General features: G+C 34.2%; 2 long non-coding RNA genes across 6 annotated transcripts; one reads left to right on the forward strand and one right to left on the reverse strand.

The window, feature by feature from the left end:
- On the reverse strand, positions 1-7504 carry LOC124449696. 5 transcript variants are annotated; one of them, XR_006949501.1, is made up of 10 exons: positions 7368-7504; positions 5534-5610; positions 5121-5209; positions 4179-4715; positions 4019-4106; positions 3598-3753; positions 2639-2737; positions 2407-2571; positions 2069-2224; positions 946-1005 (listed from the first exon to the last, which is right to left on the reverse strand). It is a non-coding gene; the product is annotated as an uncharacterized LOC124449696 (long non-coding RNA). The 5 variants fall into 5 exon arrangements; XR_006949500.1 differs by lacking the exons at positions 946-1005; positions 4019-4106 and adding an exon at positions 1-721 and having other exon boundaries at positions 7368-7503; XR_006949497.1 differs by lacking the exon at positions 4019-4106 and having other exon boundaries at positions 901-1005; positions 7368-7503.
- Positions 4198-10277, forward strand: LOC124449728. The gene is made up of 3 exons (XR_006949547.1): positions 4198-4258; positions 9252-9321; positions 10236-10277. It is a non-coding gene; the product is annotated as an uncharacterized LOC124449728 (long non-coding RNA).
- The last annotated feature ends 7657 nt before the right edge of the window (positions 10278-17934 follow it).

Raw genomic sequence — 17934 nt, forward strand, 5'->3', positions numbered from 1 at the left:
TCTCTTACGCTACATTTAATTAGCAAATTTCTTTTTTATTTATTTAATTGTACTTACAGAACATAGAAACGGTAGGTCTTCACAGACTCTTTATTTGTGTATGGAGTTTTTCAGATAAAACTTACAGTAATATAAATTACAAATAAATGGACATCATTTTATGATCTTGCTATATCAAAGCTGCATGTTAAATTACATTTACAATACAATATAGCATAATATCAACATAATTGTATTATTAATTTACAAGGATATTCTATCATCGTGGATGGATGATACAATAAAAAATACAATGAACATTTTTCAAAATTACTAAAATGTAAAACTGAATAGAATAAAAATCATTTACAGGAGTGAAAAATAATAAATTGGCAAGTAATTACGAAAAATAGCAATAATTGCTTTGCATGATTTCATCAAAGTTCACGCGCCTCATTTTGTGCTCCCATAGCCGAGTTTTGCACACGTAATTCGTCTACCTCGTCCAAACGCTTGCTAGTCCATTGTATAGTAGATGTATTAGCTCTTACTTCACGCTCTAAAATTTCCACTTTTTCAAAGAGATTGACAAAAAAAGCAGGGACTTGGTCAGCCATGCCTTGAATTCGCACAAGTGATACGTCAATATGGTCGAAAGGCTCGTAAAACTGTAACATAATGAATGAATTATCTCTTGCTTGCCGCTCGAGGGTCGCAATCCTTTCACGCATCGAGAAACCATCTACAGACAATTGAGTGTTATTATTATTGTTCCAATAACGATCCTCTAGAGTCTCAATTCTCCTTTCTAAGCCTGTAAGTTTTCCAACTAACATCACTAAATTGTCTAGAAGATTGGCACGAACAGCAGTGATTACCCAGGTTTTGCATAGCAGTGGTAAACTCTGGACGTGGTACATAGTTACTTAACTGTGTAACAAATGCTTTAACATATCGTAACAAGGCGCTCACGTGATCAATTAGATTGTCATTCATATGTTGACGGATCTCCTTTCGTTTTAAAGTCTTTGAAAAAAGAAAAAATAATGGCAAAGCATTATTTTCCACAAAATAGCGTTACTTGCAACTATTTTCGGTTATTTTAATCTAAATATGATGAAGAACAAATTTTGTTCCCTCTAAGCACTGAAATCATTAAATTAATAAGAATGAACAAACATGCCCCGTTTTCAAACAGAGAACCTATACAAATCAACTTTCTGACAGGTCAAACCTGTTTGATAACAAATAAATCAGTTGTGCAGCTGCTTATAACTTGACGTTACCATAATTTCATTTCTATACTCAAAATATTGGTAACGGTGGTGCTTATCTTTGTTTTAAAGTTCTAAATTTTGGCAATAGTCATAACAAAATAACAAATTTCAAACGCGTGCTATGATTGGTCGATGCCTTTATAGAAATTTGTCAAGTGTTTGAATGGCCTGGTGAACAGTGGCGTAGCCAGGAAAAATATTAACTCCCGCCTACCCGTGTCGCGCCGAATTTGAAAATTTTGAAATCCATAGCCTTGGAAACAACACTTCCTGCAATTTGCAGGGCGAAATATTTGTTGTAAAATACGTTATAAAAACACGTTTTTATTAACTGCATTCTTAATGTGGCAATTGTCAAAACTGCAACTAGTTAAAAAGGTACTAAAGGTGGCTCAGTGAAAAGTTACGCAGGAGGCAATTGTCCCCTAAAGCATAATGAATCAAACTCATCACTGCCCCTGAATAAACAGAAGAAATTTGGATTAGCACAAAAAATAACATAGTAAACGACACTTCCTAAAATGCATAGGGAGAGATTGTTCTTAACATTCCACTTCTTAGTTTACACTTGTTTAAATTGGGGCAGGTAGACAGGGACGGCTTTATTCTTTAAAGTAATGCTTAATGTTCTCAATGAAGTACCGTGCATTATAAGAACATCAATTTATAAAGAAAAGCTAGCCTCCTGGTTTTCTACAAATTTTTCAACCACCTCATTATGCAACACCTCTGATTCCTCTTTTTGAGCTTGCATTGAATAAACGTTATCTCGTTGCTAACATCAAATTATTAAGTAGTCCAAACATTCTTACTTTGTCATAACTGCATCCAATGGTATGAAATTCATATTTTGTCGGCACTTCATCACAAGTCGTCTTTTCATGGTGTTCAGTATCTTTCTTCGGTATTATTTGATTGCAATATTTACAAATCACGGGATAATTTCCACATACATTTTCTTTGTGATCCTACATGTTAAAAGGAAATACAAAGCAACGACAATTTAATGGATGAAGTTTGGTCTCGTTTCTAAAAAGGCGGTCGAAGTTGATAGTAATTGCTAAGCAATAACAAAGACAATAAAGAGATATATATTACGACACAAAATATTTATCTCAACTTGCTGTGTTCCTGTGATTCATGCACGCACCTTAAGTGAAGCATACGGGACATCTTTACCACAATATTCACATTTTACATTTCGATATTCACATTCATTCTTCAAATGTTCACCAAGAAGAGAGCGAGGTAGCTGAATGTTACACTGTTTATGTATACAGTTGATAAGCGCATGCTCAAACACTTAAGAATGACCCTGAGGAAAAAAAACTTTATAAGTGAAAATGCCACACTTCTTTGATAAATTTCTCTGCCCAACTCACCTCCAATTCTTTGTATGTACCAAACCATTTACACGCTTCAGATGGACAGTGTAATTGAATCCTTTTGAACTCACGCTTCATAAAAGCATTCTGGAAAACCTAGATGGATCCATGGAAATTGATCTTTCGTGAAACAAGATTAAATGTAGCAAAAGACAGAGTCACTTCACTCAAATGCAAGTTAGCACTGAGCGTTAAATGAAACAGTAACGTAAATTTCTTACAAGAACTGTTGGCAAACTTTTTTGAAGTTTAAAGTAGAATTCACCGACGCACTAACGCTAAATGCAAAGGCTCTCAACATGTAGACTCAACAACGAACTCAACATATTCAACACCGTGTTTAGGAGAGTTGAGTAGTAGCTATTAGGCGGTGTTAAGCGTTGTTGAGTGATGTTTGACCTTGCTCAAAATTTCCACTCAACAGCACTCAACATTTGCTTTGTTCCATGGTCACCAAACCGCACCTCAACTTTGTTTATAGCGCAATGAAACTTCTGGTTTTTAAAACAGCACACTCAACATGTTGAGCGAAAGCATGAACACTACCTGTGCAGCTTATATTGTTGTTATTTACCTGGTCACTGAACCGTTTATGTACCTTTATATACGCTGTTGCTAGGCATAGTGGAGTATTTTATTTCATGATCCTACGCGATATCATTTCAAGACTCAACATGTTGAGAGCGTTTGCACACATCGTTTAGCATCACTCATCAAACACAAAACAATGTTTAGCGCATGTTGAGTCAACATATTGAGAACGTTTGCACGTAGCTTTGATAACCTATGTCACAAGACACGACAATATACGTAAATCGATGTATAATTTTTTAGAATTCAAAGAGTAATTATAATTACAGTTGTTAAGCCAACATGCTTATTTAGTCGTGCTATGCTAATTTTTCTTTGCTCATTAACTGACATACCCTGTAATATGGAAAATATTATGTACTAACATTTACAAAGCAGGACTAAACTTGCGGGATGGCTACGCTAATGATCGATAGCAACAAAACTGTAATTGAATTTTCTGTCAAATCTTTGCAATATTTCCACCTAGGTTTTCCTTGGTCAAATTTTCTTTATCTTCAGGACATTTTGGATCAGGATTTCTACAGATTGAAAAAAGGTAAAAACTACAAACAAGAATGATAAATTTCGAAGAGTGGATGGCGTAGCCAGTTAGACAGTTAAATAGAAGGGGGGGGGTCAATATTTCTACATGCATGTTCTGATAAATTACGTTCCTAGGAAAGCAGTTGTTATTTAGGATTATAAAAATTTGATGGACTATGATGAGCTCTCCCTAGTCTCCTACGCAACAGTTTTTAACCGAAGTCGTATCAAGAGATCTAATAAACAATTTTGACGCCCTACCAGCTAGGCACCGACGTAATTGAACAAGATGATACGCAGGAATACTTTGGGATATGTGATACGATATTGGGATGCATAATCAGGGCGTCTATTGAAAGAGCATGTATGACAACTACTATAACTTTCTATAAATGGTTTGTTACATAAAAAATGACGTTACCCGAGAAGATTCTCAATACAAGATTTGCAAAACAAATGTCCACACATGGTCTGCATTGGATTGATGAGAAGGAGATGACAGTAAGTACATATATACTTCGCAGGGATTTTTTCTCGATCTTCATCACAGATCTTGATTCCAGGCATCGTTAACAAAGTCAAAATTTGTTTTCAAAGAAAAAAAGTTTAAAATACGTAACTAGCATACCGAAAAATAAACGCAAACACCACGTTTCTTTAAATACCAAAGAAAAGGGAAAACTACCTGCAGCTTATTGAAAAATAAGAAAGACTTTTAAGCAAATGCACCTTACGTGATCAGGATTTTGAAAGATATTTAGATGTCTTGAGTTTTTTTGCTTTTTCCTTTATTTTCCACTTTCTTAACGCTGTTGTACCAACAATAAGAACTTTTGCTGTCACAGTCAATGACAGCGGAAGACGTTTTGTATAGAGCGGTGTAGCAAATAACAAGAAACGTCGTAGCATGTGCTTGGCATTCAGACTATTAGCAAAGTTTCGGCTTTATTAGATCATTCTGTATGAGAGAGACAGACAGTATGAGAGGCCATTTATATGTCAATTGTTTTCCATTATCGAACAGGAACTTATTTCAGAAAAAAACATTGAAAAGCTCTTTGTAACAATGAATAATTGAATAATGGGAGGGGGGTCTTAGCACCTCAATCTTAATCGAGTCGGGGGCTGCAACCTCCTTAGCCACCCATCCCCCTGCCTTTGGTCACAGTTTAAATGGAAAGTCATGGTTTGTTTGATTGTTGGTTGACTGGTTAATACTGACTATCTTCTGCTATAGTTACATTCAATTATCTCAACTTAACTTTGAGTGACTATTATGTTAACTCTGTACAAGATTCATTGACACTCAGCAAAGAAAATTGCCACTCGACAAATGCAAATCACAAAAATCAGTAGAAATTACCTGTATGTAAATATTCTGTGGCATTTATGTCCATTTTAAGGCTGAACGCATGAAGCAAATAAACTATGTAATGGTTTTCACCATGATGCCTGTAAATACATGGCATTCAAACATCATTAACTTTAAAGCAAGAGGCTAAAATTGTAGGTGTTTTTCCTATAATGGATGGACACCCAAATTTCAAATGAACATGTTCTCTGTTCACACACCCTGATACCATGGTCATGAATAAAATTTTGTTGCTCACAAATCTAGCCAATGCCAGAATATTTTACGTATGTAGACTTATGTATGATAGTGGTATGGTGCCTAATCATGCATTCAATTTTTTACAATCTGGGTGATGTTTTATCCATTCTATTGCAAGATTAACTTGACTTAATAGTATGCATAGAATAGAAAAGGTAACTTACCACTTGAGTCCTGGCCCTGTATCTTACAAGTTTAGTGATTGAGTTAGAACACAGAAGGAATCAATCCTTCTTTGCACCTTAAAAAATACACAAAATGTGAAACTGGGGATAAATTTAGTGCATTCACTTCAAGACAGGGATGGATCAAGAATGATTTTATGGGGAGACATGGGGTGCTTTGATTTGGATAAGACATTTTTGGATGTCATTGTGTCATGATGGGCTTTTATGTTAAATTCTGTTACTTATAGCATAGGTAGCCTAGTGGGAAATATTTTTGAAGTGTGCTCCACAGAACACAAATCATAATTGCTTTTTTCTCAATTCCTTTGTGTATTAATACTTTACAGGAAAATTAGTACAACGAGTAGCCAACGCTAGGAAGAGTGAGAAATTTTGAATTTCAAAGCCTTGGGAATGCCATTTTCAGCATTTTAGAGCAATACAAAATGCTTTATGTGGACATTGTTTTTTTCAAAAAAAAAACTGTAAAGTGAACAATATTTGAATGTTTTGCCAAATGTTAAGGCTCATTAGCATGCTTAGGAGCATAAAATTTACTTTACAACAATGCTATTTCAAAACAGAGATAGTCTTTAAAAATTTCTACCAAATTGTCAGGCATAGACCCCCCTAGTAACCCCCATTCACACCTCTATGTAATGATTTAAGTTAGGAGTGAGGTACTACAAGGGTGAGTCCATGAATGTAAAAAAGCTCAGACTTCAAACCATGCAAGTTTATTGAACCCTTAACCCATTTCCACTTACAGTGGCAGAAAATTCACCTTTTGAGAAAAAATTCAAAATTTTTTTCTGCCAAAGATTAAACAATAAGTATCAGAGAGGAAATTTTGCAATTAAGGACAGCTTAATGCCATTAAAGTTTATGAAGCCTTTCAGTAGACTATTATCTTTTGTAAGTCCATGCAAGTTGTGCTATATAGCAATTACCAGTAGCATTGTACTTGCAAAAAAACAGAATGTAACCAGCAAATCTTTAATCATGTAATTACATGAATGTTAAAATTGGTTCATGTGTCAAGCTTACTGGCTATGATAAATATCTTTCATAGAATCAAAACTAGTTAAAATGTAAATCCAAAATAATTTAGTTTGAAAATTATAATGATCACCAGAAAAATTACCTAGTGATCATGAAAAATACTTGGCTGTTTTGCCAAATTTCAAGGCTTATCTGCATACCTAGGAACACATCTTTACTTTATAGAAAATGTTTTTCATACATCAATAGCCCTTAGCAATTTATGGCAAACAATCTAATATGAGCCGTAGATCAACACACCTTGACATCTCTACATGAGGTGTTCAGTTAGAAAAGGGAACAATATGTGCCATGGGACAACATTTCATGTATGTGAAATAGCTCAGGTTTAATACTATCCCAGTCAAATTGTCAAAATAAAAAGCTTCATGGATCTGAAAGAGTCATAATAACAGGTTATAGTAAACTGCTTCTCATGTAATCAATGTTAGTTTTCTCAAATCTTAAACAATGTGTAGTATAATTGTCCAATGATTGAATGATCAATGATCATAAACTGAAAAGCCCAAAACATTTGTTTATGATAAGGTATATAATAACATGGCGCCTTATAGCTACAGATTTTTTCCATTGAAATACTTGGCCATAAAACGGCCAAGATTCCCCAAGCACTAAAGAAATCATAGCTAAAAGTCCTTCGGCAACAACAATTTTAGAAGCATCAATCTGCTTACCATACGCCATATTGACATAAATCGCATCACATACTCGCATAAATTGACTTTGATATTTTACATTCATGCATACACTTCAGTTGTCCTTTACTTACGATTTTGGATGTAAATTTCTGCTGAGAAATCTCTAACAAAATGATGGCTTTCTTTTGAACATCAATGACTGAAATGTCTCTCGCTCTCTCGCGTCTTTGCCCGAACATTTACAATTCAATTCATTCATAAATTTTTCACCCTCTCGAAAAAAATCGCAAAATCGGAAGTTAACGGATTAACTCGGATATTTTCGGAAGACTTCGGACATTTTCGAAAACCCTCGGAAATATTCGAAAAACATCGGATTATCTTAAAATCGTCGTTGTTTTGAAAGAACTGTCGAGCTATGAAGATTTTTTTTTCATTGAACTATAATTTATCTATACATTCTTTATGAAAATGATGAAAATACAAAAATACGTAATATTTAGAAAAGTTCACAAAAAATTTACAAACTTTTAACATTCATGAAATGTTCATGAAGAGAGCAAAAAGTTCACAAATCTGTGAACAGTGTTCACGATTTGGCAACACTAATTCAGACAGTAAGCATGACAATGTTACCTCAGTTGGCTATCAGTCCAAATCGGTCAAACTAATTACACAGTAAGATAAAACCTTAAACGAACCAATTACACGAGAGCAATTCGACACTCTTATCGGTCCGACCACTCCTCTTATCGATTGATATTATTCCAGATCGTCTACTGATCTGGCTATTGACCAATGGAATGGCTTAAATTAGCCGTTCTTGAACTCCGTTATCGGTCGAACCAGTCGAGCCACCACGCTTATCGGTCAGTTAATATAATTCCAGATATGTTAAAATCTAGTGATCTGTTTGCTAACGTGATATTTACGTAAGATTTCAGATATAAAACAGAATTTTGACAATGAAATTCAAACGATTATACATCAGAAATTTAGTGATCGCAAAAAGTTGTAATCATTAAATTTGATAAGTAATTTCTGAACTATAAACATCAGTCGCGAGAATGATTTGACATACCCTAGATCCGCCCCTGATTTAAATGTTAGAATGACATTAAAAATCAGACAAGTTATATAATACGTTTCAGAAATGAGCAGAAAATACATTGTACACAATGATATACTCACACTCCCTTGCAATGTGCGAAAGTCGTCAGAAATTTAGTATTTTCAAAATAGTATTAAAAAAATAACAAAAGTACACTACCGTTTCTCCAAAAATAGAAATACCAATGACGCTTCCATGTAAAATCATTACAAGTCATGTGCTTTCAGATTTATCGGTCGAGTGACAAAGGACCTGAGTTTCTATGATTTGAGCACTGCCAACGTGACAAAGCAAAGTGTTGACATTCGGCAAGTGTATGATTCGTGCTACAGCAAACAGTGAGCATGAAGCACATTTTGAAAACTTAAGCAGTTTTAAAGTTTGATGTAAATTACTTAAATGTATTATTTTTTTGAATTATGTTCATTTTGTGACAACACATTTACCACGTTATCCACATGTACACGTACCTCCTTTTATAGTTTTAAAATTCATTTGGCAACACTTATTTTAGATCGAAAATGTAGTCAGAATTTATGGAATGAAAATATTGCCAAAAATACTCATAAAAATCGCAGCAGGCAACAGTTATTCTTCACCCAAATCAAGGAAGTGCAACCAATGGTGCTCAAATTTCGACGAACATTCGCTTTGGAACAATCCACATGAAATATGGATATTATTCATATCAAACGAGCGCCAGCGAGTGCACTCTAGTCTCGACAGTGTAGATAAGCTAGAGAACATTCGAGAACATTCGCAGTCTCCATGAACTGTGTATAGTAAGCAGACCAATAAGTCGCATAATCCACTAAGATTTACACAAATTGTTCGTGATTTTCCTCCACCCTTTGTATCAAATATTTTAAACAAATATCGAATTAATGTGCCCTTTTTTGTGCAGGCTAATAAACAAGACGATGAAAATTGGTGGTTGACATGCTCCAGGCAAGCAAGGTGGTTCCAGATTTAAGGTAACATGTCATTATCATCATAGATTGCTGGGTAAAGAAGTATATCGACATATTTTTTCTTTGTTTGATTTTCTCAACTTAGACAGGGAGAACTCAACTTATTTTACTCCGTAATTTCATAGTTAACATATTTGTATTTTCTTGTCTGTGTAAAGTTGAGAAAATACACAACTAACATTATTGGCACGTGCACTTAAGAAAGTGAGCATGTGTCTTTCATTGTCCTTCAATTATAAGTAAAGCAAAATGGAATGGACACATATACATAAGGCGTACCTTTAAAAACGTTAATTTTAGTGCAGGTATTAGATTTGTGCAAGTTTTAAAATTTGTTAACTCAAACTGCATGATTAGATTTATAGTATACAATTTGCTTAGCGTGATATTAAACAATTATTGAATGAAATAGTATATGAATTAAGACTTAAAAAGGTCAAGGTTTGTTCAGTCTACAAACGCTGAGGCAGATGGAACACATTGATGCCTTGATAATTCTTTATATTACGTGAAAACCCAATTCAATGATTGTTTTATTATTTATACAAAAAAGACATTGTTGTTTAAATGTGAAAAAGGTGCCGTAACGATTAAAATTTTCTTCACTTGTTTTGTTTCTCGTGCGTATGAGATGACGTTGTAGCGTGAGATAATTTCTTATATTCGACGTACGTACGTAGTGGCATTCATATAAGTGGATTTATTTGATTGCTTTTAAGTGAATAAAACTAAAAAATACTTTGATCCTTATGTTTATATAAATTAATTTATGAAAATATACACACAACAGACAATTCAGTTTTCCATTCAAATGGCATCTTTACAGACAAATATGTCAATGTTGTTGTTAGGTGGTAAGACATATAAAAATGATATAGATACCATTTCTAATGATCATAAATGTTATTTTCTTGCAGGTCGAAAAGGTAACTTATTGGAATCGACTTAACTAGATTTTTACAGTAAATATATAGTATTAAAACACGCACGCAGCAAAATAGATGAATTAAAGTGATTGTATGGAATTAAACTTTTAGTTCGTATCATTGGAAAGGCTGTTTGTGATTTCACAAATAATGCTCATTAATTGTATGTTAAATGAACGTCGGATAAACGTCTTACGAACGTCGGATAAACGTCGGGTTTAGATTGAAAATAAGTTGCATCCCAACAGTTCATCTAACGTCGCCACCACGTTCCTACGATTTTACAAAACTCACTCAACGTTGGTCCCCGACGTTGAGTAAAACGTTCGACAACGTTGGGACAACGTTGAGACAACGTGATTTTGCTAGCTGGAAGTCCTCAGAACAATGATCAAAGGATGGGACAGTATATACTTTAATGACGTTAGAAACACAGACTTCTTTTGTCCATCAGATGGGTGATTTGTAAACGTGTACCATATGAAACAGATACAGATGCATTTAACTTTAAATTCAAAGTTTTTAACATTGCTTGTTTTGAATTTAAAACTTCTAAAGCATTTTTATGCAATACTATCATGGGAGTTTTGACGTAAAATTTTTATGCAAAGACAAATGCAAGATTGTCGGTGGGAGCTACAACGCATCTACTACTGTTGACATGAAATTATAATCAGTTAAACATTCTTACTTTATCAAAGGACATCAATGGCTTGAAATTCACATTTCGTCGGCACTTCATCTGATCGTACCTTCATCATGTTCAATATCTTTCCTTGGTATCATTTGAGGTAAAATACGTACAAACCACTCGATAATTTTCAAACATTACTTCTCGTTAACTCTATATGTTAAAAGAAATTAAAATATATGAAATTAAAAGAAATTAGAATATTTGTACTGAGTTTGCGTCGAATGATCCAACAAGGAAAGTTCCATCTGATGCATAAAATGGCGTTGGAGACAGATGTTTATGCATCATAATGTGAGGTGAGTTCAATTATTTTTCCGGTTCTCATGGTAAAATGTTTTCTAAAATATTCTGTCTTGAATATTTCTTTGTATAACTCAAAGTTACTTTGATCAGTGAACGAAATTCCTCGTACCTTAAGTGAAACATACAGGACATCTTTACCACAATATTCACATTTCACATGTCGATATTCACATTCATTCTTCAAATGCTCATCAGGAGAGAGGGGTAACCGAATATTTTCTTATGTACGCAGCTGATAATTTGCACGTGCTCTAACTTGAGAATGACCTGACAAAAACTTTAGTGGTAAGTAACAAAGGTTAGGCTTTTTGATAAATTTCTCAAGCTCAACTCACTTCAATTCTTCATAGGCAAACCATTTCCACTGTTCAGAGAGACAGAAATGTAAACAGATATTTTCAATTCACGTTTCGAGGAATTGTCCAGGAAAGCCTGCAGGTTTCATAGAAAGTCAACAGTTCTAAAAAGTAAGTTTTACATTGGTAGATAAAGAGATGTAGACTGGTTTCTTCTTTCGTAATAAATGAAGAGATAAGTGAATTTCGTTTAGAACCGTCCGAAGCAAAGAATTGATACAGCTGCATGGAAGTACGCGTCATAACTATGGAATATTTTCACCTACGTTTTCTTTTCTTAATTTTTCTTAATCTTCGGGACATTTTGGATCAGGACCTCTACAGACTGTGCAAATGTAAACATTTATCCAATGAAAGAATAAAAACTGAGAGTGGGGTGAAGATACCTCAAAGGATGATTTTCAGTTAGCTGTTGAACTTCCTTGTGACGAAACAGAACACAACCTACATGACATGCAATAACTGTACTAACTTTTTCTTAATGTGCCATAGGTCAAAAATGTGTTATTTGATTCAGATTCTCCGCATGTGCTTCTGTATTGATTTGTGGTGGTCTGTACCATGGTGAAATATCAGTCTATAGTTCATCATGTAATCCATAAAATCTTTGAAAACTGATGTATTACATGACTGGACTACTTCACCACCCTCGTTTCTCACAAGGAAATAATAATTGTGATTTAAACAGAAAAATATTTACATGTGTCCTAAAGTTACAGTTAACAAAGTGGGTATCACACCTTCCTAGACTGGCTCCACTGCATCTCTCAAAATATAGCAGAGACTATTGCCTCTAGACAATTTGTGTCTAAAACATACGTTGAAAATTAATTTGTATCTTCAGACTTTTCTTATTACAAAAACCTCTGGACAAAATCCCACCATCATACATTAGCTATAAAAAGTAAAGGTGGGGTAAATATAGCCACCCTCATGTGTCATACAAAGTAGGTCAATAGGCATACTTGGTTAGTTAAAAATGGAGAATCATGGGCACAAACAACAAAATATTGTGTAAAGCTGGTATTTTGCAGAATGTATGCTGTCATCCATATCTCCATGACCATTGTTTTTGCTTCTTAAGTGTTTCCAACATGGCCAGCTTGTATTTCCTCCAATGGATCCTGACCATTGGGAAAGCAATTCTCGATAAAAGAAATATCAGTGAATATAAAAACACAACTTCAAACCTTGGGAATCAGGAAAATCAAAACAACCCACTTACCCTTTGATGTTTTAAAGAATGTGGTCAAAGATATGTCTTGAAGAGACCAATGTGTGAATACTCAGTAATACTTGCTGAAGCTCAGACTTGGCAAAAATGGCAAATAAGGAGAAAGTTTCCCATTGGAATACAGGAACCTGGCGAGAAAGATTATCACTTCCAGTTGTGCTCTCTATTTTTACAACTAAGGTTGCCACATGAAGTGCTTTTATCAGCCATAGTACCAACTTTGATACTTTGACTATTGGCTTATCAGTACCATATGATGGGAATACTTTAAACAGGAGCAACAGCAGTGACAAGTGACAATAAACTTTGATTGCTTCCTGAGGTTGCTTTCTTCTTTGTTCACCCTGATTGTTAGAACAATACATGTATACATTATATTTTGTCTGTTGAGAGACACAAATAAAATGATTGATAACACTGGAAGACTAAATAATGCATATGTACAGCACAATCATACTTTTGTGACAGGTTTGTTTCATCTTGAGATTCTAGCTCTTCACTTTGGTAAGAATCTGTTTCAATGTCATCGTTGTCAGAACCTATGGACCACATTTATATGTTAATAAAATTTGTGGTATATAATTTCAGCTATTAGCATTGAAATCAAACTTCACCTTCATTTTCCATCTCACTACCAATGTCAATATCCATATACATGTTATCATCATCACTACCATCCTGCTTTTCTTCCTCATTCTGATTAACCACCTTGACACATTTTACTACTGTTCCACCAGTTTACGTAATTTCTTTTTTTCTATGAAATCGTGATATACACAGGTGTTACAATACTCATATTTTAGTAATTTAATTGCAGCCATGAATTTATTTAAATGACATAGAGACACCACAAGAATATATGTTCTTGAAGAAACCAAATTAAATGTAATGAAACAATTTACTTTCAGCAAGTTGTTGGATAATACCATTCTTGCTTTCTATCGTTCTCTTCAATTACCTCATGTTTTCTTTGTATTGAACACATTGCTTGCAATATTCTTCTTCAGTTTGGCAAAACCCATTCTGAACCTACAAAAAAGATATAATCTTTAGATCTTACAATCTACTAGTGTAAAAAGTCTTTTGAATAAATTATTTGAATAAATTCAATACCTGTACTTATGCTTGTACTGCAATTGTTTGAACTTGCAAGACATCATCAACAAATTCAACATCAGTATGACTGTCTTCCAAAGAGGTAGCACTTTCAGCTCCAAAAGTGTCTTGACTAGAAGAGCAAGGACCTGCTTCTGTGCTAGACAAAATATCTCTAACAATCTACAACAAAATACAATATGGTATCAACTGCAAACATTAAATTTCCATCCCAAAATCTTTGACGAATTCAAAACAAGCTTCCTTCATCGAAGTTATCAGTCTCACGCGGAATACATATAGGATTCAAAACAAAAATCTTTACCTGTCTACGTTCCTTTCAGAAGGCGCACTTTCTTTCATCAGTCTTTCTGAGAGATGAACAGAAGGAAAAGCAAACACACCATTTTCGACAAACACCAGTCTACTTGTTTTCCCTTGCAAACTAGTATACCGTCTGGTCAGGGGCGGATCTAGGATTTTTCAAACATCAGTCATAAAACGTCGAAGGCGCTCCGCACCTGGGGGGGTCTGAGGCATTCTCCCCTGAGAAATTTTGAATTTCAGAGCCTTCAAAATGCCATTTTCAGCGTTTTAGAGCAATACAAAATGTATTTGTGGGCATCTTTTTTGCGTTAAAACAACACATTTTGCTTACGTTTTTTTCAAAAAAAAAATAAATGACGTGAACAATACTTGAATGTTTTTCCAAATATTTAGGCTCATTATCATGCCAAATATATGCCTCATTAGCATGTCTAGGAACGTAAAATTTATTTTACAATAATGCTATTAAAAAACAGATATAGTCTTTAAAAACTTCTACCAAGTTGTCAGGCATTGACCCCCCTAGAGACCCCCATTCAAACCTCTATGTAATGAGTTTAGTTAAGTTAGAAATTTGGTACTACAAGTGACAGTTCATAGATATAGAAAAGCTCAGACTTCAAACCATGCAAGTTTATTGTAACCCTTTACCCATCTCCACATCAGTGCCAGCAAATTCACCTTTTGCGAAAAAACTCAAAATTTTTCTGCCAAAGATTAAGCAAAAATTATCAGAGTGAAAATTTGCAGTTAAGGACAGCAATGCCATAAATGTTTATTAGGCATTTCACTAGACTATTATCTCCTGTAAGTATATGCAAGGTGTGCTATATAGCAATCACTAGTAGCATTGTATTTGCAAATACAAACAGAATGTAACCAACATGTCTTTAATTATATAATTACATGAATGTTAAAATTGGTTCATGCGTCATGCTTACTGGTTATGATAAATATCTTTTCATATGATCAAAGCTTGTTTAAATGTAAATCTGAAATAATTTAGTTTAGAAATTATAATGATCATCAGAAAAATTAACTAGTGATCATGAAAAATACTTTGCTGTTTTGCCAAATTTCAAGGTTTATCTGCATACATAGAAAGACATTTTTACTTTATAGAAAATGCTTTTCATGCATCAATAGCCCTTTGGAATTTATGGCAAACAATCTGGTATGAGCCGTAGATTGACACACCTTTACATCTCTACATGAGGTTTTCAGTTAGAGAAGGGGACAATATGTGACATGGGACAACATTCCATGTATGTGAAATACTCTGGTTTAATACCATTCCAGTCAAATTGTCAAAATAAAAAGCTTCATGGATCAGAAGACTCAAAATCACAGGTTATAGTAAACAGCTTTTCATGTAATCAATGTTTGTTTTCTCAAATCTTAAACAATATGTAGTATAACTGTCCAATGATTGAATGATCAATGATCATAAACTGAAAAACCCCAAACATTTATTTACAAAGTAAATAATAGTATGTCGCCTTATGGCTACAGATTTTTTGTCCATTGAAATATATTTGCAGTAATGTAGGATTTCGCTGCCGTATAACGGCCACGATTCCCCAAGCACTAAAGAAATCATAACTAAAAGTCCTTCGTCAACAACAATTTTAGAAGCATCGATCTGCTTACCATACGCCATATTGACATAAATCGCATCACACTCACATAATTGACTTTGATATATTACATTCATGCATACACTTCACTTGTCCTTTACTTACGATTTTGGATGTAAATTTCTGCTGATAAAACTCAAAATAATGTTGGCTTTCTTTTGAACATCAATGACTGAAATGTCGCTCGCGAGATCGTCTTTGCCAAGCATTTAAAATTTATCCATAAATTTCCACCCTCTTGAAAAAATTCACATTTTGGACAGCAGCATTCATGTCAATATATGAATTTGTAAAAGATTTCCATAAATTCCATCTGATTGTAGTTTAGTTTCTATCATGCTTATAAAAATTACTATAAAACGATCAAACATTCAATTCAGACAGTGAGCTTGACTACGTTAGTTCAGTTGGCTATCAGTCGAAATCCGTCAAACCAATCACAATAAAGCAAAAATTCAAATGAACCAATTGTAAGATAGCAATTGGACTCCCTTATAAGTCCGGCCACCCTTATTATCAGTCGAGACCATTCCAGACTGTCCACTGATCTGGCTATTGACCAATAAAACAAGCGTTTTTGACGTTCATAGAGTCCTTTATCTGTCGAACCAGTCAAGCCACCCCGCTTATTAGTCGGTTATTCCAGGTCAATTAAAATTCAACTGATCTGGTTACCAACGAGATATTCATTGGATTAGTCATTAGTTTTCAATAATAAATAATGCGGGATTTTTATCACGAAGTAAATGCGATAAGAAAATAAGAATAATTAATGAATTTTTAATTAATATGAATAGGTAATTTTTGAATTTCAAACATCAGTCGCGCGAAGGATTTGGCATACTCTAGATCCGCCCCTGCGTCTGGTAAAATCTTCAGGTTTGAAGTGCAGCGAGCAAATGCTCGACATCTTTGATATGGGGCATTTTGCTAGTTTTAAAGCGACAAAATTCAGCCACTTTTTCCTCCTTTCCTTTTTTATAGTATCTTCTGATCCATAAAAAGAAATGCGGTGGAGTCCTATGCCCTTTTCCGGGCGAGGAACGCTAGAACAGCCAGCAACTATACAGCGATTAGGCATATCAAAATATATATTTCACTGTATTTTTAATGCACGCTTGCTGAAATGTTACTTACATGACGTCACGCTTTCCTCAAATGACGCGCAGTTCCAGTCAATTGCCGGGAAACCGAGCGACTCAAATAGCCAGTTTTTTTATGATTTTAAGTGAGTGTAGCAGTAAACGTTTTTTATAACGTATTGTACAACAAATAATTCGCCCTCCCAATCGCAGGAAATGCTGTTCCCAAGCTCTGGATTTCAAAATTTTACGGAAACATTGAGACTCAAATGTTGACTTGTATTATATTGCATGTTGCTATATATTCAGTCAAGCGGAACTAAACAAAATTAGCACACCACTGTACTTGTTAGAACAAATACAGTATTCACCGTTGCGAAAAAAAACGTTCTCTGAACAACATCTAAGACACTTCAGAAAACGTTTTTAAAACACAATCATAGAAAAAATGGTTTTCAGTGAAAAAAAACCTAAAAGTCTCAAGAAATCTAAATGACGTTACTTTCCTTGTCGCGACTCTTGTGAGCACATGCATTTATGAGGCTCAGGTGCAATCTAAGCTAAAACGTTCAAAAAATGCAGAAATGTTAAACACTTACTTAGTGATATAACTATAATCAATATTTAAAAATTGAGCGAATTTGGTGTAAATGATATTAAATATACAATTTTATTTCAATTCTGTTCATTTACCAACTTCATTTAGCCCTATTTACCCATTTCGGTCTACCCACGTGTACGCATTGCGTACCTCTTTTTATATTATAAAGTTACTTATAAATCTTGGGTTAACCACATGCAACATTTGTGAATGGAGAATACGAAGCGTGAGTTTATTTACCATAACAATTAGGATAATCAGTATTAATTTCATATTCATTTTCTCCTTATTAATTTTCTTTGATAAAACTATTACATCTAAAAAATGTAAATAAAGCAAAGGTAAATGTTTCAAATATTAA

Source organism: Xenia sp. Carnegie-2017, unplaced genomic scaffold (assembly GCF_021976095.1).
Source record: "Xenia sp. Carnegie-2017 unplaced genomic scaffold, XeniaSp_v1 HiC_scaffold_23, whole genome shotgun sequence".
Classification (NCBI taxonomy): Eukaryota; Metazoa; Cnidaria; class Anthozoa; order Malacalcyonacea; family Xeniidae; genus Xenia; species Xenia sp. Carnegie-2017.